Here is a 23,276-nt window from a genome sequence, read left to right on the forward strand (position 1 = left end):
AGTTCTTTGTAAGATATGTGGTTTCCAGATATTTTCCCCAATGTGTAGCTTGTCTTTTCATTCTCTTAACAGGGTCTTACAAAAAGCAAAAGTTTAAAAAATTTTGGTTAAGTCCAATTTATGAATTTTTCCTTTTATGGATGGTTCTTTGGGATTTTCTATAGAGACAATCATGTCATTTTCAAACAGGAACAGTTTTATTTCTTATTTTTTATCTGTATGCTTTTAATTTTTTTCTTGCCTTGTTGCAGTGACTAGAATTTCCAGCACTTTGTTAAATGAGAGTGGTGAGAAAAGACATCTTGTCTTGCTCATGATCTTAGAGGGAAAACATTGTCATTGGCCATTAAGTATAATGTTAGCTGTAGGTGTGCTTTATCAAGTTCAGAAAGTTTTCCTTTATTCCTGTTTTCTCAGAGCTTTTATCATTAATAGGGGTTGAATTTCATCATTTTTTTTTACAATGATTGATATGATCATAATATTTCTTTTTTTATTCTGTTAAAATGTTGGGTTGCATTGATTGATTTTTGAATATTGAACCAGTCTTGCAGCCCTGGAATAAACCTCACTTGGTCATGCTGTATAATTCTTTTTATATATTGCTGAATTCTATTTGTTAACAGTTTGTTAAAAATTTTTGTGTCTATAATCATTGGCATTAGTGGCTTGTAGTTTTTTTCTTTGTACTGTGTTTGTCTGGTTTTTGTATCAGAGTAATATTAGCTTTATAAAGTGAAGAGATTGTGTAGAATTAGTGTTAATTCTTCTTTAAATGTTAGGTAGAATTCTCCAGTGAAACCATCTGGACCTGGAGATTTCATTTTTGAGGAGTTTTTAAATTATGAATTAAATTTCCTTAATAGTTATAAGGCTAGTCAAATGGTCTGTTTCATTAGGATGAGTTATGATTGCTTGTGTTTTTCAAGGAATTAGTCCATTTCATCTAAACTGTCAAATTTATGCATGTATAGTTGTTCATAGTATTTCATTAATATCCTTTTGTTATTTGCAGGTTCTGTAATGTTATGCCCTGTTTCTTTCCTGATTATGTTTTCTCTTTTTTCTTTATTATTCTAATTAAAGGTAAATTTTATTAATCTTTTCAAAGAATTAGTCTTATTATTGTTTTACTATTTTGAATTTTATTGATTTTTTTAAATCAGTCATCAGTTTTATTTTATTGATTTTTTGCTCTTACCTTTTTTATTGCTTCCTTTGGATTTATTATTCTCTCTTTTTTTTTTTTCTAGGTTCTTAAGGTAGAGGTTTTGAGACCCTTCCTATTTTCTATTATATGTATTTAGTGCTACAAAATTTTCTATGACCACTGATTTAGCTGTGTCCCATGAATTCTGATATATTGTATTTTTCATTTTCATTGAGTTCAATATAGTTTTTAAATTTCCATTGAGGCTTCCTCTTTGAAACGTAAATTATTTGGAAGTGTGATGTTAAGTTTCCAAGTTTTGGAGATTTTCTTATCATCTTTCTGTTTGATTGATATGGTGAGAGGTGGCCAGATTCTGAAAATATTTTGAAGGTAGAGCTGACAGGATTTGCTAACAGATTCTATGTGGATTATGAGAGAGAGAGAAAGAGAGAGAGAGAGAGGAGAAGAAGAAGAAAGAGAGAGAGAAGAGGGAGAAGTCAGTGAGGGTTCAAGTCCTCAGTCTGAGCAAGCAGAAGAATGAACTGAGATGGGGCAGACTCAGGGAGGTGCAGGTTTTGGGAAGAGTAGGGAATCAGGGGTTTGGGTTTGGATGTATTAAGTCTGAGATGTCCTTTAATTAGATGTCTAGTAGGAAGTTGGCTACATGAGTCTGAGTTCAAGGACAGCAGACATCCTGCCTGGAGGCATAAATTTGGGAGTTGTCATTCTACAGATGATATTAAAAGGTATGAGACTAGATGTGATCACATCTACAATGGCTGTAAATAAAGAAAGAAAGAGTCCTGAGCCCTGGGGTACTCCCATATTTAGAGGTCAAGGAGATGAAGAGAAACCAGCAATCGAAAATGAAGAGAAATCAGTGAGGTAGGAGAAGAATCAAGAGAAAGTGGTGTGCTGGAAGCTGAGTAAAGACAGTGTTTCCAGAAGGATGGAGTGATTAACTTGTCAAATAAGAAGAGAGCTGAAAATTGGCTCTTGGATTTGGAAATGTGGAGGTCTGTGGTGGTCTCGCCAAGATCAGTTTTTATTGGGGGAGAGGGAGGAAATAAGGAGGAAGAGACACAGATGGAAAGTATAGACAACTCTTTGGAGGAGTTCTGCTGTAAAGGAAAGCAGAAAAATGAGGTAGTGGATGAAGAGGGAGATGGGGTTGAGGAAGGAGTTATTACTATACATAACAAGTAAATGTATACATGGAAGCCTTGTATTTATATATAGAACTTGAATTTATTTTGATTGACAATGAAGTCTAAAATTTAATATAGTGAGAAGTCTTCAATAGGCTTGATAATCTCAGCAATAGCATTTATATTTGAAGAAGACTTAGTTAAATATGAGACAGTCTATGCAAGATGTGTAATTTTAAAGGTTTTTCCTTTAGTTTAATTTGGATTTGCAATTTCAGTTAACCCTTTCCAATAAGCATCCCCCCAAATGAATATTTACTTAGCTGTGATAGAAAACTTTATATTTACATAGTGCTTATCAGGCTCTGTATCAGAACAAACACAAAAGAATGAAAATGTACATTAGACGTGTAGGAGGGAATTAAAGGGAAGTGGTTCCAAACCCCAGGGAAACTGAGTCTCGGGCCATATTGGGATCTGAAGGTGAAACTCACCTGCAACCCCCCACAGCACTAATGGTTATTAGCCTCTTGGGTGGACTCTCCTCCCCTTCCTCTCCATTGTTTTTATCACTTTCTACACGGAAACACTTATTTTGAACGGCTCCCAGCTTTCCAATAGCAAAGTTTTTCCGATCAGAAGAATCTTATTTGTTCTCCAGGACTCCTGGCTTTCCAGAGTCTTTTGCCTGTGCAGCTAGGCTGCATTTCCCAGTCGCTGTTGCAGTTGGGTGGCGCCAAAGGAATGAAAGTGGGAGTTATATGTGCTACTTGTAGTCCGCAGCCTGGCCCTTAAGAAAACCTTTACACAATCCTCCACGCTGTCTTTGTCTGTTGGCCAGAGGAGGAAGATGCACTGAAAGAGCCTGGATCCTCAGTGATTATAGAGCAGAGCATCACCCCTGAACAGCATTGTGCTGTTCTTGACACAAGCAAGAAATGAGCTTTTATTACATGGAAACTGTCTGGAGTTGTTTATTATAGTAGCGAGCCTGTCCTGATGAACATACTCTTTGGATGAGAAGTGATTGAGTACTGACTTTGCATTCAGACTTAGACAGTCTGGGGACTTTCCTCGTGATCCAGTGGCTAAGGCTCTGTGCTCCAAATGCAGGGGGCCAGGGTTCGATCCCTGGTCAGGGAAATAGATCCCACATGCAGCAACTAAAGTTCTATTTTAAAAATTAATTAATTAATTTAAAAAAAAGAATTACAAAATAAAAAAACAACTTATAACATCCAGAAGGTAGAGGTTGGATGGATACATGATTTAATTTGGAAAATGGCTACATGCAGTATGTCCTGGGCTTTCAAAAGGCAAGGACTTTGCCTTTGGGCTTGTTTTGAGGGCATTGTTGGCACTGACAGGGCCACATTGGGAGGCTAACAGCTATCTTTTAATAGACTTTCTTTAGCCTTCTAAAACCCTTTCCCTCTAAGAACTTAAGCCACCTTCACACCCTCAAAGCTTCATAACCTATATAAATAGGAGGAGAAACAAATTGTTTAGCAATTATCCTGTGTCAGGCAATTTTTCTTACACCATCTTATTTAATTTTTATAAGAATCCAGTGAGGTAGTAATGATTAACCTCCATTTACATATGTTTATAATCAACTATGGTCATTATTCTTTTTGATACCCAGTTGGTCACAAATTTGGCCAGTGGAATTCCTTTCCAGTTGGCATCTATGTAATTTTGACAACTCCTGTCTCCCATTTAATCTTCAATTGTTTCCTTATTTTCCAACACAAAAAAACATTTCTGACTCAACCTTGTACTTTTCCTGACTTTGATCTAGAATGAGCTACTTCTCCGTGGTGCCCTGCTTCCTTTAGGTAATGGTATTTACAAATGAAGACCCAGTTGCTTAGTGTGTTTTTGTTGCTGGTGTGCCATTTCTCCTAGATCTTCGAGTGGGCCAGTTTTAAAAGTCATGGATCCATACTGATATTTTCAACTCAAATTTAACATTACAACTTTTCATTTAATTTTATATTTGTGTCTTCTACACTGAAAATCTTAGTTCTTAGTCACATAGCATATTTCCTTGTTTTCTCTATCTGACAATATTCATAAAATAATTTATAAGCTACAATACCATTATTATTGGTAAAAATAGAATAAATTAAAATTTATTATATATTTGCCATTCTTTCTGTGCTTAGAATGAATATAGCCCACTAAGGCTATATGGTCAGAGCACTATGTTCAAATGTCACTTGAAATTATTCTTTTTGTGTGTGTGTTACTGGTTTTATATACAATTGGGTTCATATCGATATTTTGGTTTGTTTTCAGTTTTACAGTTTGCTTTCTTCACTTTTTGATATTTGATATTTGATATCTTTTTTTGTATTTAAAGGCATTTACATGGTCAAAAGTTCAAAACTATATGAAGAAGGTAAATTCAGCAATGTTTCACTTCATGTCAATCCCTTCCACTCTTTATCCCCTCCCATCCTTCTGCCCTTTATAGGTAAGTATCTTTTAAAATTACTTTCTCATTTATCCTTTCAGGGTTTTTTTTTGGGGGGGGAGGAAGTAAGCAAATATGGTCACTTTGGTCAACATTTTGTCAACTCCTCAAAATGTTAACCATAAGACCCCAAAATTCCACTCCTAGGTATCTATCTGAGAAAAATGAAAACATACATACACATAAAACTTAGATGTGAATATTCTTAGCAGCATTATTCATAGTAGTTAAAAAGTGGAAACAGAGAGGGACCTTCAAGATAGTGGAGGAGTAAGACGTGGAGATCACCTTCCTCCCCACAAATACATCAAAAATACATTTACATGTGGAACAACTGCTACAGAACACCTACTGAACACTGGCAGAAGACCTCAGACTTCCCAAAAAGCAAGAAACTCCCCACATACCTGGGAAGGGCAAAAGAAAAAAGAAAAAACAGAGACAAAAGAATAGGGAAGGGACCTGCACCTCGGGGAGGGAGCTGTGAAGGAGGAAAAGTTTCCACACACTAGGAAGCCCCTTCACTGGCAGAGATGGGGGGTGGGTGGGGTGGGGGAAGCTTTGGAGCCACAGAGGAGAGCGCAGCAACAGGGGTGCAGAGGGCAAAGCGGAGAGATTCCCACACAGAGGATCAGTGCCAACCAGCACTCACCAGCCCGAGAGGCTTGTCTGCTCACCCTTCGGGGTGGGTGCAGGGTGGGAGCTGAGGTTTGGGCTTCAGAGATCAGACTCCAGGGAGAGGACTGGAGTTGGCTGTGTGAAGACAGCCTGAGGGGGCTAGTGCGCCACAGCTAGCCGGGAGGGAGTCTGGGGAAAAGTCTGGACCTGCCAAAGAGGCAAGAGACCATGGTTTTGAGGTGCACGAGGAGAGAGGATTCCTTCTCCATGTGCCCACAGAAGGCAGAGCACTGCCTAAGCGAGCTCCAGAGATGGGCGTGAGCCGTGGCTATCAGCTTGGACCCCAGAGACGGGCATGAGACGCTAACGCTGCTGCTGCTGCCACCAAGAATCCTGTGTGCAAGCACAGGTCACTATCCACACCTCCATGGAGCCTGTGCAGCCCACCACTGCCAGGGTCCCGTGACCTAGAGACAACAACCCCGGGAGAACACACGGCATGCCTCAGGCGGTTGCAACGTCACGCCAGCCTCTGATGCTGCAGGCTTGCCCCACATTCCAATTAAGACTACCATACCTCTCCCTCTCCCCTGCCTGAGTGAGCAAGAGCACCATAATCAGCAGCTGCTTTAACCCCATCCTGTCTGGGTGGGGAACAGATGCCTGAGGGCAACCTACACGCAGAGTTGGGGCCAAAACCGAAACTGAACACCAGGAGCTGTGCGAACAAAGAAGAGAAAGGGAAATTTCTCTGTGCAGCCTCAGGAGCAGGGATTAAATCCCCACAATCAACTTGATGAACCCTGCATCTGTGGAATACCTGAATAGACAAAGAATTGTCCCAAAATTGAGGTGGTGGACTTTGGGAGCAACTGTAGACTTGGGGTTTGCTGTCTGCTACTGATTTGTTTATGATTTTTATGCTAATCTTAGTTTACTTTTTTAGCACTTGTTATCATTGGTGGATTTGTTTATTGGTTTGGGTGCTCTTTTTTTAATTTAATTTTTTTATTTTAATAATTTTAAAATTTTTATTTTATTTTTTATATTTTTATTTTATTTTTTCCTTTTTTTGTTTTTTTCTGCCTTTCCTCTGAGCCATGTGGCTGACAGAGTCTTGGTCCTCTGGCCTGGTGTCAGGCCTGAGCCTCCGAGGTGGGAGAGCTGAGTTCAGGACACTGGACGACCAGAGACCTCCCAGCCCCATGTAATATCAATCGGCAAGAGCTCTCCCAGAGATCTCCACCTAAACGCTAAGACCCGGCTTCGCCCAACAGCCAGCAAGCTCCAGTGCTGGACACCCCATGCCAAACAGCTAACAAGACAGAAACACAACCTCACCCATTAGCAGAGATACTTCCTAAAATCATACTAAGTTCACAGACATCCCAAAACACACCACTGGATGTGGCCCTGCACAACAGAAAGACAAGATCCAGCCCCACCCACCAGACCACAGGCACCAATCCCTTCCACCAGGAAGCCTACACAAGCCACCGAACCAACCTTACCCACTGGGGGCAGGCACAAAAAACAACAGGAACTATGAACCTGCAGCCTGTGAAAAGGAGACCCCAAACACAGTAAGTTAAAGAAAATGAGAAGACAGAGAAATATGCAGCAGATGAAGGAGCAAAATAAAAACCCACCAGACCAAACAAATGAAGAGGAAATAGGCAGTCTACCTGAAAAACAACTCAGAGTAATGATAGTAGAGATGATCCAAAATCTCAGAAACAGAATGGAGAAAATACAAGAAACATTTAACAAGGACCTAGAAGGACTAAAGAGCAAACAAACAATAATGAACAACACAATAAATGAAATTAAAAATTCTCTAGAAGGAATCAATAACAGAATAACTGAGGCAGAAGAATGGATAAGTGACCTGGAAGATAAAAGAGTGGAAATAACTACCATAGAGCAGAATAAAGAAAAAAGGATGAAAAGAATTTAGGATGGTCTCAGAGACCTCTGGGACAACATTAAATGCAGCAACATTCGAATTATAGGGGTCCCAGAAGAAGAAGAGGAAAAGAAAGGGTCTGAGAAAATATTTGAAGAGATTATACTTGAAAACTTCCCTAACATGGGAAAGGAAATAGTCAATCAAGTCCAGGAAGTGCAGGGACTCCCATACAGGATAATAAATTCAAGGAGAAACATGCCAAGACACATATTAATCAAACTATCAAAAATTAAATAGAAAGAAAAAATATTAATAGCAGCAAGGGAAAAGCAACAAATAACATACAAAAGAATCCCCATAAAGTTAACAGCTGATCTTTCAGCAGAAACTCTGCAAGCCAGAAGGGAGTGGCAGGACATATTTAAAGTGAGGAAAGGGGGGCTTCCCTGGTGGTGCAGTGGTTGAGAGTCCGCCTGCCAATGTGGGGGACATGGGTTCGAGCCCTGGTCTGGGAAGATCCCACATGCCGCGGAGCAACTGGGCCCGTGAGCCACAACTACTGAGCCTGCGCGTCTGGAGCCTGTGCTCCACAACAAGAGAAGCCGCGATAGTGAGAGGCCCATGCACCACGATGAAGAGTGGCCCCCGCTCGCCGCAACTAGAGAAAGCCCTCTCACAGAAACGAAGACCCAACACAGCCAAAAATAAATAAATAAATAAATAAATTTATTTTTAAAAAAAAAAAAGTGAGGAAAGGGAAAAAACTTCAACCAAGATTACTCTACCCAGCATGGATCTCATTCAGATTCAATGCAGAAATTAAAAACTTTACAGACAAGCAAAAGTTAAGAGAAATCAGCACCACCAAACCTGTTTTACAACAAATGCTAAAGGAACTTCTCTAGGCAGGAAACACAAGAGAAGGAAAAGACATACAGGAAACGAACCCAAAACAATTAAGAAAATGATAATAGGAACATATATATATATCAATAGTTACCTTAAATGTAAATGGATTAAATGCTCCTGCCAAGAGACATAGACTGGCTGAATGGATACAAAAACAAGACCGTATGTATCCTGCTGTCTCTGTCTACAAGAGACCCACTTCACACCTAGGGACACATACAGACTGAAAGTGAAGGGATGGAAAAAAGATATTCCATGCAAATGGAAATCAAAAGAAAGCTGGAGTAGTAATTCTCATATCAGATAAAATAGACCTTAAAATAAAGAATGTTACAAGAGACAAAGAAGGACACTACATAATGATAAAGGGATCAATCCAAGAAGAAGATATAACAATTGTAAATATTTATGCACCCAACATAGGAGTACCTCAATACATAAGGCAAATGCTAACAGCCATAAAAGGGAAATCGACAGGAACAAAATAATAGTAGGGGGCTTTAATACCCCACTTTTACCAATGAACAGATCATCCACAATGAAAATACATAAGGAAACACAAGCTTTAAATGACACATTAGACAAGATGGACTTAACTGATATTTATAGGACATTCCATCCAAAAACAACAGAATACACTTTCTTCTCAAGTGCTCATGGAACATTCTCCAGGATAGGTCATGTCTAGGGTCACAAATCAAGCCTTGGTAAATTTAAGAAAATTGAAATCATATCAAGTATGTTTTCCGACCACAACACTTTGACACTAGATATCAATTACAGGAAAAAAAACTGTAAAAAAAAAAAAAAACAACACATGAAGGCTAAACAATGCACTCCTAAATAACTAAGAAATCACTGAAAAAATCAAAGAGGAAATCAAAAAATACCTAGAAACAAATGACAATGAAAGCACAATGGCCCAAAACCAATGGGATGTAGCAAAAGGAGTTCTAAGTGGGAACTTTATAGCAATACAATCCTACCTCAAGGAACAAGAAACATCTCAAATAAACAACCTAACCTTACACCTAAAGCAATTAGAGAAAAAGAACAAAAAACCCCCAAAATAAGCAGAAGGAAAGAAATCATAAACATCAGATCAGAAATAAATGAAAAAGAAATGAAGGAAACAATAACAAAGATCAATAAAACTAAAAGCTGGTTCTTTGAGAAGATAAACAAAATTGATAAACCATTGGCCAGACTCATCAGAAAAAAAAGGAGAAGACTCAAATCAATAGAATTAGAAATGAAAAAGGAGAAGTAACAACTGACACTGAAGAAGTAAAAGGATCATGAGAGATTACTACAGGCAACTATATGCCAATAAAATGGAAAACCTGGAAGAAATGGACAAATTCTTAGAAAAGCACAACCTTCCAAGACTGAACCAGGAAGAAATACAAAATATAAACAGACCAATCACAAGCACTGAAATTGAAACTGAAATTAAAAATCTTTCAAAAAACATAAGCCCAGGACGAGATGACTTCATGGGTGAATTCTATCAAACATTTAGAGAGGAGCTAACACCTATCCTTCTCAAACTCTTCCAAAATTAGCAGAGGGAGGAACACTCCCAAACTCATTCTACGGGGCCACCATCACCCTGATACCAAAACCAGACAAAGATGTCCCAAAAAAGAAAAGTACAGGCTAATATCACTGATGAACATAGATACAACAATCCTCAATAAAATACTAGCAAACAGAATCCAACAGCACATTAAAAGGATCATACACCATGATCAAGTGGGGTTTATCCCAGGAATGCAAGGATTCTTCAGTATACACAAATCAATCAATGTGATACACCATTTTGACACATTGAAGGATAAAAACTGTATGATAATCTCAATAGATGCAGAAAAAGTTTTTGACAAAATTCAACACCCATTTATGATAAAAACTCTCTAGAAAGTAGACATAGGGGGAACATACCTCAACATCATAAAGGCCATATATGACAAACCCACAGCCAACATCGTTCTCAATGGTGAAAAACTGAAACCATTTCCTCTAAGATCAGGAACAAGACAAGTTTGCGCACTCTCACTACTATTATTCAACATAGTTTTGGAAGTTTTAGCCACAGCAATCAGAGAAGAAAAAGAAATAAAAGGAATCCAAATCAGAAAAGAAGTAAAACTGTCCTTGTTTGCAGATGACATGATACTATACATAGAGAATCCTAAAAATGCTACCAGATAACTACTTGAGCTAATCAATGAATTTGGTAAAGTAGCAGGATACAAAATTAATGCACAGAAATCTCTTGCATTCCTATACACTGATGATGAAAAATCTGAAAGAGAAATTAAGGAATGATTCCCATTTACCATTGCAACAAAAAGAATAAAATACCTAGGAATAAACCTACCTAAGGAGACAAAAGACCTGTATGCAGAAAACTATAAGACACTGATGAAAGAAATTAAAGATGATACAAACTGATGGAGATATATACCATGTTCTTGAATTGGAAGAATCAATATTGTGAAAATAACTATAGTACCCAAAGCAATCTACAGATTCAATGCAATCCCTATCAAACTACCACTTGCATTTTTCACAGAACTAGAACAAAAAATTTCACAATTCGTATGGAAACACAAAAGTCCCCGAATAGCCAAAGCAGTCTTGAGGGAAAAAAATGGAGCTGGAAGAATCAGATTCCCTGACTTCAGATTATATTACAAAGCTACAGTATTCAAGACAGTATGGTACTGACACAACAACAGAAATAGAGATCAATGGAACAGGATAGAAAGCCCAGAGATAATCCCATGCACATATGGTCACCTTATCTTTGATAAAGGAGGCAAGAATATACAATGGAGAAAAGACAGCCTCTTCAATAAGTGGTGCTGGGAAAAGTGGACAGCTACATGTAAAAGAATGAAATTAGAACACTTCCTAACACCACAGACAAAAATAAACTCAAAATGGATTAAAGACCTTAATGTAAGGCCAGACACTATAAGACCCTTAGAGGTAAACAAAGGCAGAACACTCTATGACATAAATCACAGCAAGATCCTTTTTGACCCACCTCCTAGAGAAATGGAAATAAAAACAAAAATAAACAAATGGGACCTAATGAAACTGAAAAGCTTTTGCACAGCAAAGGAAACCATAAACAAGATGAAAAGACAACCCTCAGAATGGGAGAAGATATTTGCAAATGAAGCCACTGACAGAGGATTAATCTCCAAAATTTACAAGCAGCTCATGCAGCTCAATAATAAAAAAGCAATCAACCCAATCCAAAAATGGGCAGAAGACCTAAATAGACATTTCTCCAAAGAAGATATACAGATTGCCAACAAACACATGAAAGAAAACCATAAACAAGATGAAAAGACAACCCTCAGAATGGGAGAAGATATTTCCAAATGGAGCAACTGACAGAGGATTAATCTCCAAAATATACAAGCAGCGCATGCAGCTCAATATCAAAAAAACAAACAACCCAATCCGAAAATGGGCAGAAGACCTAAAAAGTCATTTCTCCAAAGAAGATATACAGATTGCCAAGAAACACATGAAAGGATGCTCAACATCACTAATCATTAGAGAAATGCAAATCAAAACTACAATGAGTTATCACCTCACACCAGTCAGAATGGCCATCATCAAAAAATCTACAAACAATAAGTGCCAGAGAGGGCGTGGAGAAAAGGGAACCCTCTTGCACTGTTGGTGGGAATGTAAATTGATACAGCCACTATGGAGAACAGTATGGAGGTTCTTTAAAAAACTAAAAATAGAATTACCATATGACCCAGTAATTCCACTACTGGGCATATACCCTGAGAAAACCATAATTCAAAAAGAGACATGTACCACAATGTTCATTGCAGCACTATTTACAATAGCCAGGACATGGAATCAACCTAAGTTCCATTGACAGGTGAATGGATAAAGAAGATGTGACACATATATACAATGGAATATTACTCAACCATAAAAAGAAACGAAATTGAGTTATTTGTAGTGAGGTGGATGGACCTAGAGTCTGTCATACAGAGTGAAGTAAATCAGAAAGAGAAAACAAATACCATATGCTAACACATATATATATGGAATCTAAAAAAAAAAGAAAAAGTTCTGACGAACCTAGGGGCAGGATAGGAATAAAGACACAGATGTAGAGAATGCACTTGAGGACATAGGGAGGGGGAAGGGTAAGCTGGGACAAAGTGAGAGAGTAGCATAGAGATATATACACTACCAAATGTAAAATAGATAGCTAGTGGGAAGCAGCTGCACAGCACAGGGAGAACAGCTCGGTGCTTTGTGACCACCTAGAGGGGAGGGATAGGGAGGTTTGGAGGGAGATGCAAGAGGGCGGGGATATGGGGATATATGTATACATATAGCTGATTCACTTTGTTATACAGCAGAAAGTAACACAACATTGTAAAGCAATTATACTACAATAAAGATGTTAAAAAAAAAAGTGGAAACAACCCAAATTTCTAAGAGCTGACATGGGTAAACAAAATGTCATATATCCATACAATTAACTATTATTTGGCTATAAAAATGAAATTAAGTAGTGATACAACATGGATGACCCTTGAAAACATTATGCTAAATGAAAGAAGTCAGTCACAAAAGACCACATATTATATGATTCCATTTATATGAAATATTCAGAACAGGCAAGTCCTTTCAGACAGATATTAGCAATAGATCGCTGGTTTCCAGGGGCTAGGGAGTGGGAGAAATTGGGATTGACTGCCACTAGGTATGGAGTCTCTTTTTGTGGTAATGAAGATGTTCTGGAATTAGATAGTGGTGATGGCTGCACACCTTTGTGAATATACTAAAAAACACTGAATTGTGCACTTTAAAAGGGTGAATTTTAGGTATGTTAATTTTATCTCAATAAAGCTTTTATAAAAATAAGCAAATATGTATATACTTATTTCCCTTTCTTGATTATGAAAAGGTGGCAAATTTTAGATACTATTTTACAGCTTTCTTTTTTCACTAACAAATATGTCTTAGGGCTTGGATGAATCTCAAGGGAGATATGCTGAGTGAAGAAAGCTGATTTCAAAGGTTACATATTTATGAGTCCATTTACATAATATTCTTGAAATGATAAAACTATGGAAAGGGAGAACAGATTAGTGGTTACCAGGGGTCGGAAGAGGGTAGGCATACATCTGTGGCTATGAAAAGACAGCATATAGAATCCTTGTGCTGATGGAGTAATAAGCAAATATACTGAAGTTTAAAAGTGTCATAAAATACTATCTTAGTTTTTTACAGATGCATTCAAAAGCTTGAATAATATGCATGATTTTCTATGAAAATATAAAATTTCCAGAATTTATTAGGATGCCCCAGAAGGCGTAGATAATCTAAACAAACCGATTACCATGAGAGAAATAGAAATATGATCAATAATATTAACAACTCCTCCTCCCAATAATACAGTCCAAGGTAGATTTCACAAAGGGCTTCTACCAAATATTTAAATATGGGTAATTCTGGTGCTATTTATGTCATTCCAGAGCATGGTCAAAGAACAAATGCTTCCAGATTCTTTTTAAAGAGAGGAGTGTAACATTATTTGCAGATGCTGATAGACCTGGAAAATATACTGAAAAACTATTATAAATAATAAGGGAGTTCAGGATGTGGCTGGGAACAAAATTAACAAAATGTTAAAAAATCAAAGGCCTTCTTGTATATGTAAAACAGTTACAGATGTAAATGGAAAATCCTATTTACAGTAACACAATTTAAAAAAGAAAAAAAACTTTTTAAAACCCTTTGTAAAAACCCTTGGGTTTAAACATTAAAAATGTGCAAAATATATATGAAAAAACTTTAAAACCTACTGAGAGATGCACAAAAAAAGACCCAAATATGTGGAAAGGAACATCCTGTACCTGAATAGAAGAGTAATGTCAACAACAACCTAATAAAGATAATGTTTACAAAAATAACATATTTACTCAGCTTTTATTATTTGTCCTGTTCTAAGCACTTTGAGTATATTAATTCACTTAATCCTTACAACGCTATGAAATGAGTAGAGGAAGAAACAGACGTAGTGAAGTTAAGTGACAGGGTCATCCATCTGGTAAGTGGAAGAGGCCCTACAATTTAACCTCTGTGCTCCACTGCCAGGATTTTCTCTTACTTAATCTAAAAAATGGAGATGTAACTCACATATCATAAAATGCACCATGTTAAATGTACAATTCACTGGTTTTTAGTATATGCAAAAAATTGTGCAATCATTACCACTATCTAATTCCAGAATATTTTCATCACCCCAAAAAGAAGTCCTGTACCTGGTAACAGTCACTCCCCATTCCTTAATTCCCCATCCCCTGCCAACCTTCAATCTACTTTCTGTCTCTAAGGACTTGCCTATTCTGGATATTTCATATAAATGGAATCATAAAATATGTTGCTTTTGTGCTAGCTTCTTTCACCTAAGATACTGTTTTCAAGGTTCATCCATGTGGTTTATAGTTTAATAATATGCCATCAGTATGGATTTATAACATTTTTGTTTATTCATCAGTTGATGGACATTGTTTCTATTTTTTGGCTACTATGAATAATGCTGCTATGAACATTTGTGTACAAGTTTTGTATTAACATACATTTTCATTTATCTAGGGTAGATACCTAGGAGTGGAATTTCTGGGTCATATGGTAACTCTGTTTAACTTTCTGAGGAACTGTCAGGCTGTTTTTTTTTGAAGTGGCGACACCATTTTACATTCCCTCCAACAATGTATAATAGTTCTAATTTCTCCTCACCAACACTTGTTCTTTTCTTTTTTGTTTAAATTATAGCCCTCCTAGTTGCCTTAAAGTGGTATATCATTATGGTTTTGGTTGACATTTTCCTAATCTCTAAAGATGTTGAGCATCCTTTCATGTGCTTATTGAACATTTGTTTATCTTTTTCGGAGTAATGTCTATTCAAATCCGTTGCCCTTTTAATTGAGTTGTTTCTCTTTGTTGCTGTGTTGTAGTTCTTTATATATCTGGATATAAAACCACAATCAGATATTGCTTTGGAAACATTTTCTCCCATTCTGTAGATTGTCAATTTACTTTCTTAATAATGTTCTTTGCTGTACAAAAGTTCTTAATTTTGATGAAGTGCAATATATCTATTTTTTTCTCCTTAGCTTTTTTTTTGAATTTTATTTTATTTATTTTTTTTACACAGCAGATTCTTATTAGTTATCTATTTTATCCATATTAGTATATATATGTCAATCCCAAACTTCCAATTCATCCCACACACCCCCCCCCACACACCCACTTTCCCCATTAGTGTCCATACATTTGTTCTCTACATCTGTGTCTTTATTTCTGCCTTGCAAAAGTGTTCAACTGTTCCACTTTTCTGAATTCCACATATATGAGTTAGCATACGGTATTTGTTTTTCTCTTTCTGACTTACTTCACTCTGTATGACAGTCTCAGATCCATCCACGTCTCTACAAATGACCCAATTTCGTGCCTTTTTATGGCTGAGTAATATTCCATTGTATATATTTACCACATCTTCTTTATTTGTCGGTTGATGGGCATTTAGGTTGTTTCCATGACCTGGCTATTGTAAAGAGTGCTGCAATGAACATTGGGGTGCATGTGTCTTTTTGAATTATGGTTTTCTCTGGGTATATGCTGAGTAGTGGGATTGCTGGATCGTATGTTAGTTCTATTTTTAGTTTTTTAAGGAACCTCCGTACTGTTCTCCATAGTGGCTGTATCAATTTACATTCCCACCAACAGTGCAAGAGGGTTCCCTTTTCTCCACACCCTCTCTAGCATTTGTTGTTTGTAGATTTTCTGATGATGCCCATTCTAACTGGTGTGAGGTGATACCTCATAGTCGTTTTGACTTGCATTTCTCTAATAATTAGTGACATTGAGAAGCTTTTCATATGCCTCTTGGCCATCTGTATGTATTCTTTGGAGAAATGTCTATTTAGGTCTTATGACCATTTTTGAATTGGGTTGTTTGCTTTTGTAATACTGAGCTGCATGAGCTGTTTATATTCTTCCTTAGCTTTTTTTTAAAAACATCTTTATTGAAGTATAATTGCTCTACAATGGTGTGTTAGATTCTGCTTTATAACAAAGTGAAGCAGTTATGCATATACATATGTCCCCGTATCTCTTCCCTCATGTGTCTCCCCCGCTCCCACCCTCCCTATGCCACCCCTCTAGGTGGTCACAAAGCACTGAGCTGATCTCCCTGTGCTATGTGGCTGTTTCCCACTAGGTATCTATTTTACGTTTGGTAGTATATATATGTCCATGCCACTCTCTCACTTTGTCCCAGCTTACCCTTCCCCCTCCCCATATCCTCAAGTCCATTCTCTAGTACGTCTGTGTCTTTATTCCCATCTTGCCCCTAGGTTCTCCATGACCATTTCTTTTTTTTTTATATTCCATATATGTGTGTTAGCATATGGTATTTATTTTTCCCTTTCTGACTTACTTCACTCTGTATGACAGACTCTAGGTCCATCCACCTCACTACAAAGAACTCAATTTCGTTTCTTTTTATGGCTGAGTAATATTCCATTGTATATATGTGCCACATCTTATTTATCCATTCATCTCCTGATGGACACTTAGGTTGCTTCCATGTCCTGGCTATTGTAAATAGAGCTGCAATGAACATTTTGGTATATGACTCTTTTTGAATTATGGTTTTCTCAGGGTATATGCCCAGTAGTGGGATTGCTGGGTCATATGGTAGTTCTATTTTTCGCTCTTTAAGGAACCTCCATACTGTTCTCTGTACTGGCTGTATCAATTTACAGTGCAACAGTGCGCCACCCACCAACAGTGCAAGAGGGTTCCCTTTTCTCCACACCTTCTCCAGCATTTATTGTTTGTAGATTTTTTGATGATGGCCATTCTAACTGGGGTGAGATGATATCTCATAGTACTTTTGATTTGCGTTTCTCTAATGATTCATGATGTTGAGCATTCTTTCATGTGTTTGTTGGCAATCTGTATATCTTCTCTGGAGAAATGTCTACTTAGGTCTTCTGCCCATTTTTGGATTGGGTTGTTTGTTTTTTTGATATTGAGCTGCATGAGCTGCTTGTAAATTTTGGAGATTAATCCTTTGTCAGTTGCTTCATTTGCAAATATTTTCTCCCATTCTGAGGGTTGTCTTTTTGTCTTGTTTATGGTTTCCTTTGCTGTGCAAAAGCTTTTAAGTTTCATTAGGTCCCATTTGTTTATTTTTGTTTTTATTTCCATGTCTCTAGGAGCTGGGTCAAAAAGGATCTTGCTGTGATTTATGTCATAGAGTGTTCTGCCTATGTTTTCCTCTAAGAGTTTGATAGTGTCTGGCCTTACATTTAGGTCTTTAATGCATTTTGAGTTTATTTTTGTGTATGCTGTTAGGGAGTGTGCTAATTGCATTCTTTTACATGTAGCTGTCCACTTTCCCCAGCACCACTTATTTAAGAGGCTGTCTTTTCTCCGTTGTACATTTTTGCCTCCTTTATCAAAGATAAGGTGACCATATGTTCGTGGGTTTATCTCTGGGCTTTCTATCCTGTTCCATTGATCTCTATTTCTGTTTTTGTGCCAGTACCATACTGTCTTGATTACTGTAGCTTTGTAGTATAGTCTGAAGTCAGGCAGCCTGATTCCTCCAGCTCCGTTTTTCTTTCTCAAGATTGCTTTGGCTATTCGGGGTCTTTTGTGTTTCTATACGAATTGTGAAATTTTTTGTTCTAGTTCTGTGAAAAATGCCAGTGGTAGTTTGATAGGGATTGCATTGAATCTGTAGATTGCTTTGGGTACTATAGTCATTCTCACAATGTTGATTCTTCCAGTCCAAGAACATGGTCTGTCTCTCCATCTGTTGGTATCATCTTTAATTTCTTTCAACAGTGTCTTATAGTTTTCTGCATACAGGTCTTTTGTCTCCTTAGGTAGGTTTATTCCTAGATATTTTATTCTTTTTTTTTGCAATGGTAAGTGGGAGTGTTTTCTTAATTTCACTTTCAGATTTTTCATCATTACTGTATAGGAATGCAAGAAATTTCTGTGCATTAATTTTGTATCCTGCTACATCACCAAATTCATTGATTAGCTCTAGTAGTTTTCTGCTAGCATCTTTAGGGTTCTCTATGTATAGTATCATGTCATCTGCAAACAGTGACAGCTTTACTTCTTCTTTTCCAATTTGGATTCCTTTTATTTTTTTCTTCTCTGATTCCTGTGGCTAAAACTTCCAAAACTATGTTGAATAATAGTTGTGAGAGTGGGCAACCTTGTCTTGTTCCTGATCTTAGTGGAAATGGTTTCAGTTTTTCACCATTGAGGACGATGTTGGCTGTGGGATTGTCATATATGGCCTTTATTATGTTGAGGAAAGTTCCCTCTATGCTAACTTTCTGGAGGGTTTTTATCATAAATGGGTGTTGAATTTTGTCGAATGCTGTCTCTGCATCTATTGAGATGATCATATGGTTTTTCTCCTTCAGTTTGTTAATATGGTGTATCACATTGATTGATTTGCACATATTGAAGAATCCTTGCATTCCTGGGATAAACCCCACTTGATCATGGTGTATGATCCTTTTAATATGCTGTTGGATTCTGTTTGCTAGTATTTTGTTGAGGATTTTTGCATCTATGTTCATCAGTGATATTGGCCTGTAGTTTTCTTTCTTTGTGACATCTTTATCTGATTTTGGTATCAGGGTGATGGTGGCCTCATAGAATGAGTTTGGGAGGGTTCCTCCCTCTGCTATATTTTGGAAGAGTTTGAGAAGGATAGGTGTTAGCTCTTCTCTAAATATTTGATAGAATTTGCCTGTGAAGCCATCTGGTCCTGGACTTTTGTTTGTTGGAAGATTTTTAATCACAGTTTCAATTTCAGGGCTTGTGATTGGTCTGTTCATATTTTCTATTTCTTCCTGCTTCAGTCTTGGAAGGTTGTGCATTTCTAAGAATTTGTGCATTTCTTCCAGGTTTTCCATTTTATTGGCATATAGTTGCTTGTAGTAATCTCTCATGATCCTTTGTATTTCTGCAATGCCAGTTGTTACTTCTCCTTTTTCATTTCTAATTCTATTGATTTCAGTCTTCTCCCTTTTTTTCTTGATGAGTCTGGCTAACGGTTTATCAATTTTGTTTATCTTCTCAAAGAACCAGCTTTTAGTTTTGTTGATCTTTGCCATCGTTTCCTTCATTTCTTTTTCATTTATTTCTGATCTGATGTTTATGATTTCTTTCTGTTTGCTAACTTTGGGTTTTTTTTTTTGTTTTTCTTTCTGTAATTGCTTTAGGTGTGAGGTTAGGTTGTTTATTTGAGATGTTTCTTGTTTCTTAAGGTAGGATTTTATTGCTATAAACTTCCCTCTTAGAACTGCTTTTGCTGCATCCCATAGGTTTTGTGTCACCGTGTTTTCATTGTCATTTGTTTCTAGGTATTTTTTGATTTCCTCTTTGACTTCTTCAGTGATCTCTTGGTTATTAAGTAGTGTATTGTTTAGCCTCCATGTGTTTGTATTTTTTACAGATTTTTTTTCCCGTAATTGATATGTAGGCTCATAGCGTTGTGGTCAGAAAAGATATTTGATATGATTTCAATTTTCTTAAATTTACCAAGGCTTGATTTGTGACCCAAGATATTATCTATCCTGGAGAGTCTTCCATGAGCACTTGAGAAAAATGTGTATTCTGTTGTTTTTGGGTGGAATGTCCTATAAATATCAATGAAGTCCATCTTGTTTAATGTATCATTTAAAGCTTGTGTTTCCTTATTTATTTTCATTTTGGATGATCTGGCCATTGGTGAAAGTGGGGTGTTAAAGTCCCCTATTATGATTGTGTTACTGTTTATTTCCCCTTTTATGGCTGTTAGTATTTGCCTTATGTATTGAGGTGCTCCTATGTTGGGTGCATAAATATTTACAATCGTTATATCTTCTTCTTGGATCGATCCCTTGATCATTATGTAGTGTCCTTCTTTGTCTCTTGTAATAGTCTTTATTTTAAAGTCTATTTTGTCTGATATGAGAATTGCTACTCCAGCTTTCTTTTGATTTCCATTTGCATGGAATATCTTCTTCCATCCCCTCACTTTCAGTCTGTATGTGTCCTTAGGTCTGAAGTGGGTCTCTTGTAGACAGCATATATATGGGTCTTGTTTTTGTATCCATTCAGCCAGTCTGTGTCTTTTGGTGGGAGCATTTAATCCATTTACATTTAAGGTAATTATTGATATGTATATTCCTATTCCCATTTTCTTAAATGTTTTGGGTTTTTTATTGTAGGTGTTTTCCTTCTCTTGTGTTTCTTACCTAGAGAAGTTCCTTTAGCATTTGTTGTAAAGCTGGTTTGGTGGTGCTGAAGTCTCTCAGCTTTTGCTTGTCTGTAAAGGTTTTAATTTCTCCATCAAATCTGAATGAGATCCTTGCTGGGTAGAGTAATCTTGGTTGTAGGTTTTTCTCCTTCATCACTTTAAATATGTCCTGCCACTCCCTTCTGGCTTGCAGAGTTTCTCCTGAAAGATCAGCTGTTAACCTTATGGGGATTCCCTTGTGTGTTATTTGTTGTTTATCCCTTGCTGCTTTTAATATGTTTTCTTTATATTTAATTTTTGATAGTTTGATTAATATGTGTCTTGGTGTGTTTCTCCTTGGATTTATCCTGTATGGGACTCTCTGTGCTTCCAGGACTTGATTAACTATTTCCTTTCCCATATTAGGGAAGTTTTCAACTATAATGTCTTCAAATATTTTCTCAGTCCCTTTCTTTTTCTCTTCTTCTTCTGGGACCCCTATAATTCGAATGTTGGTGCATTTATTGTTGTCCCAGATGTCTCTGAGACTGTCCTCAGTTCTTTTCGTTCTTTTTTCTTTATTCGCCTCTGCAGTAGTTATTTCCACTATTTTATCTTCCAGGTCACTTATCCGTTCTTCTGCCTCAGTTATTCTGCTATTGATCCCTTCTAGAGTATTTTTAATTTCATTTATTGTGTTGTTCATCATTGCTTGTTTCCTCTTTAGTTCTTCTAGGTCCTTGTTAATTGTTTCTTGCATTTTGTCTATTCTTTTTCCAAGATTTTGGATCATCTTTACTATCATTATTCTGAATTCTTTTTCAGATAGACTGCCTATTAAACAATATGGAATGCTTCACGAATTTGCATGTCATCCTTGCGCAGGGGCCATGCTAATCTTCTCTGTATCATTCCAATTTTAGTATATGTGCTGCCGAAGCAAGCACTGGACATTATTTCTGCACATATTCTTTCTGTCTCTTTGTCATTATCTCTGTGTCCTAAAGACTTCTGAACCTCTTTATTTTTCTCTATTCTTTTTTCTCTCTATTCCTCAGACTAGAATAATTCAATTAACCTATCTTCAATTTCATTGATTGTTTCTTCTGCCTGCTCAAGTCTACTGCTACGTCCCTCTGGTGAAATTTTCATTTCAGTTGTTATACTTTTCAACTCCACATTTTTATTTGGTTCCTTTTTATAATTTTGATCTCTATTGATCTTCTCTATTTGATAGTCTCTCATTCTTATAAATTCATTTAGTTCTTTAGACACGGTTTCCTTAGCCCTTTGAACTTATTTAAAATAGTCAATTTAAAGTTTTTGCCCAGTAAGTCCAATGTCTGGGTTTCTCAGAGACAGTGTCAATTGGTTGCATTTTTCCCTATGTATGGGTCATAGTTTCTTGTTTCTTTGCATGTTCCATACTTTATTGTTGAAAACTAAGCATTTCAAATAATACTGTGTAGCAACTCTGGAAATCAGATTCTCTCTGCCTCCCAGGGTTTGTTGTTTCTGTTTGCCTAGTAGCTTTTCTGAACTCATTCTATGAAGCCTTTTTCTTGGTTGGTGTGGCCACTGAAGTCACTACGTGGTTTTCTTAATGACCAGTTAGTGATCAGACAGAGATTTCCTTAAACACCTGGGACCAATAAGTCTCCCAGTCTTTGCCGAGGGCCTCTGTGTGCATCTTAGAGAAGTCCTTCAACAACCACTCATATAGATTACAACTCTGCTTTGGCCTCACTTGCTACTTGCACAGACCTCAAGGTCAATCAGAGGTGAGAGCTTAGGACATTTTCAGGTCTTCTTTTGAGTGTGTGCATGGCCCTATGCATGTGCATGACTGTCTAGATTCCCAGAAATATGTATGAGATTTTCAAAGCCCCTATGGGCATCTCATTCCTCAGTCTTTCCTTTTAAGCTTTTTGATTAGTCTAATATTTGCCCCACCTGTTATCCATTACCTCAGGCCACTGTGCTGCTAAAACATTCAAAAACATCCCCCCATCCCCAGAAAGTTTTAGCACTAGGTAGGTTTGAGTGAGGTGGACTAAAGACAAGCCTTTTGAGTGGAGTCTTTCAGGGAACTACCAGACAGGTAAAATAATGACTTCTCTTTGGAAATGGGGCTTTGAAAGAGCTCAAGCCCTGTTTTGCTCCCTCCAGTCCTGGGAATGGAAGCTGTTACTTTTCAACGCTGTGCAGAACTGGAAAGTGGGAGATGGGATTAAGGTTAGTTGAAAATGCCACAAAGCTTGCCATCCTTCCTGAGATTTAGCCTTTTTCTTGCCTAAATGCTCCCTGGGTTGCTGCAAGCCTTGGTTGGTTCCCAGAGGTCTGACATTTTTTTGTCAGTTTTTTTGTTTTACTTTTATGGAGAAGTGCTCTTGGAGGTTCTCCTTCTGCAGTTTCACTCTTTTAATTAATTTTTAAATTTAAGAGTATAGTTGACCCTTGAACAGTATGGGTGTTAGGGAAACTGACCCTCCAAGCAATTGAAAAATCCATGTGTACCTCATAGTCAGTCCTCCATATCTGTGGTTCCTCAGTAAACGCCATTCCTCCTTATCTGAGGTTCTGCATCCCTGCATTCAACCAACCCTGTATAGTGTAGTACTGTAGTATTTACTATTGAAAAAAATTCGTGGATAAGTTGACCTGGGCAGTTCAAACCCCCATTGTTCAAAGGTCAATGGTATTTCTAACATTTGTGAGATTTGGGAGTGGGTGTTTCACAA

The 23,276-nt window shown here is 37.2% G+C and overlaps 1 protein-coding gene and 1 non-coding gene across 2 annotated transcripts in view; one reads left to right on the plus strand and one right to left on the minus strand.

The window, feature by feature from the left end:
• SRD5A2 (steroid 5 alpha-reductase 2) overlaps window positions 1-23,276 on the plus strand; it is a 57,421-nt gene that overhangs the window by 21,014 nt on the left and 13,131 nt on the right. The gene's annotated exons all lie outside the window — the stretch shown is intronic.
• LOC132347148 (U6 spliceosomal RNA) lies at window positions 21,376-21,482 on the minus strand. The gene has a single exon (XR_009497105.1). It is a non-coding gene; the product is annotated as a U6 spliceosomal RNA (small nuclear RNA).

This window comes from Balaenoptera ricei, chromosome 13 (assembly GCF_028023285.1).
Source record: "Balaenoptera ricei isolate mBalRic1 chromosome 13, mBalRic1.hap2, whole genome shotgun sequence".
NCBI lineage: Eukaryota > Metazoa > Chordata > Mammalia > Artiodactyla > Balaenopteridae > Balaenoptera > Balaenoptera ricei.